At 45.3% G+C, this 2,308-nt stretch overlaps 1 non-coding gene across 1 annotated transcript; it reads right to left on the reverse strand.

The window, feature by feature from the left end:
* Positions 1 to 592: 592 nt before the first annotated feature.
* LOC125997745 (U7 small nuclear RNA) lies at positions 593 to 654 on the reverse strand. The gene has a single exon (XR_007491767.1). It is a non-coding gene; the product is annotated as a U7 small nuclear RNA (small nuclear RNA).
* Positions 655 to 2,308: the final 1,654 nt, after the last annotated feature.

Below are 2,308 nucleotides of genomic sequence, written 5' to 3' on the forward strand. Positions count from 1 at the left end.
GTGTTGTCTGATCTTGTCTGCTTTCAATAATAATCCTGTTGGGTTTTTTTTTATCAAGAAGTTGGCTTATTCTCCTGGTCATTTTCCACCCTACAATTTCTACTCTGCTCCTCCCTGATGTTGTAGGGTTCCAGAGTAGGACGTAACACTTTAATCCGTCTGCCAACAAGATTTCCCAGTCTGGCCAGCCAGGTGCCATCCCCTGAAGGAGATGAGCCTGGCCAAAGGGCATGATGAGAATTATATAGGGAAGGTTTAAAGGGAAGTTCCAACTTTCTGATGATTCTTAAAATGACTGGCTCTTGTCTAGGGGTATCTTCCTACTACTCCCTTGTCCTTCCCTGATAGGCTACCTGGTATGGCCAGATCTGAGGCGGGGTCTATAGAAATAGGCTTGTGAAGCCCCAGCATGTAGCCCACACCATGTGGTCCTTACAAAATGGTGCTTCTCCCTGCTCATAACCTAAGAAGCCTGCCATGTGGCTTTTACAAAATGGCGTCCCTCCTTATTCAGAATTCAGGTCCCAACATTCCCTCCTCTTCTTTTTTTTGTTGTTTTTTTTTTGTTTGTTTGTTTTTGTTTTTTTTGGGGGGGGGCCTTCCGGTGGAGACTAGAAGGCCTGCTGGACAAATTCTAAAAGAGCTGTAACACTGTCCCTCCTCTTCTTATGGACCTAAGTCCATAAGACTCTCCTTGAGGTTCCTCATCCTTGTCCCCACTTATGGGCACAGACTGGGACCTTAACATCTTAATCAGGGTGATATTGAACCACTGTTTATACCAGATGGCAGAATTTTTCCACTGCCTTCTTCACTCCTGCAAACTAGCCTTCACCTGCTGCAGTGTCTCATGGCTGAATCTTCTGACTTGTTAGCAGAGCTACATTATTCCCCCAGAGCCTAGGTCTACTTCCCACCTGCTCTGGAAAGCAACTTCAGCTAATTTCCTGATAAGCATCCACTTGATGGGAGAGTTTATCTTGTTCTCTCCCACCAGGTATGACACCTGGGTTGGGAGAATTACTGATGATGTAAAAATCATCAGGGTGTGCAAAGCCAGTGGCAGACATATCATCATCAAGGGTGTTAGTTCCTTGATGCACAAAGCCATGGCCTAATTCATCTTGATGGGGGTTATTTCCCCATGCAACTATATTGGCCTCTGCAGTCTTATTGCAATAGTTTAGGTAAGGGGATGGGACCTTGGTGGCCCCTCCAGGGTGGGTAAGAAGCACATGCCCAAAAGAAGAGGTATAGGGTTATGGGGCATGCACTGGCACTTTAAGACAGTTAAGCTGCTGACTTTTTCTTATTTGCCTTAACTAATGCTCTCCACTAGAGTTAGTCTGGGTACATTCTCTTGAAGACCCTATTGATATTTGGGATAAAGAGCTCAGGTCGACAGCACTCCCAAAACTCTGCCCGAGACCTCCAGCCTTAGTCTCAGATCCAGCTCTCTCTGTGCTACCAGATAGCTACTCTGATGCATGCTTATATCCAGCAGAGAAATCCCTTTCCCCAGAACCCAAACCCATGGATTGGTTGGTATCCACTTTTCTTAACACTTACACCTCAGTAAGAACAGACTTTGTAGAGTATATCCACAGACCCCAAACAAATCACACAAGTCAAGGTTTAGGGGAGTAATCTCCATGGTGACAGTCTGGCCCACAACCCCCCCCCATCCACAGTCTGGGTATGAGGGTGTCATTCTTAATAGTCGCCGTGCAGTCATTATGGCACTGCCAAAGGAACACCAGGATTGTCTGCCTTCTATTCTGGTCCTGTGAGCTGAGTCAGCTGGATCTTCAGGGTTTCCTTCTTATTCAGGCTGTGACTCCACCACGAAGAAAAGGAGGTTCCTGCTTCCTCTTCAATCCTGCAACTTAAATGGCTGTTGGGGTGAAGAGAACAATAGAGCCCTAAACCCCAGTTGCCTTTCCTTTACTGGGTCAGACAGAGATGAAGAAATCTTATACCTAGTAATAATTTTCTTACCTTTAACATTACCAAGGGAAGCATAATTTTTGCTCCTTCCCTTATACAACCCGTTTTTGTTAAATGTCAGTGTCAGTGTATTCTTGCTACCTGCTCCAACCTCTGGGATAGATAGGCATAGTGTCATTTCCAATTGTCAACTTGGCTCATTGATTCCTGTGGCCCTTCTTTTTTCTTATTTCCCTGGAAGCTTTTCCTGATGACCGTTTTGCTCCATATTTTCCCTAGAGATTTCATCTCCCTAGAAGTCATTAAAAGGAATGTGGTCGAAGATCAATTTTCTGTAGCTACTTCAGGCTGGCAAGGGACT

This window comes from Suncus etruscus, chromosome 19 (genome assembly GCF_024139225.1).
Source record: "Suncus etruscus isolate mSunEtr1 chromosome 19, mSunEtr1.pri.cur, whole genome shotgun sequence".
In the NCBI taxonomy this organism is placed as follows: Eukaryota; Metazoa; Chordata; class Mammalia; order Eulipotyphla; family Soricidae; genus Suncus; species Suncus etruscus.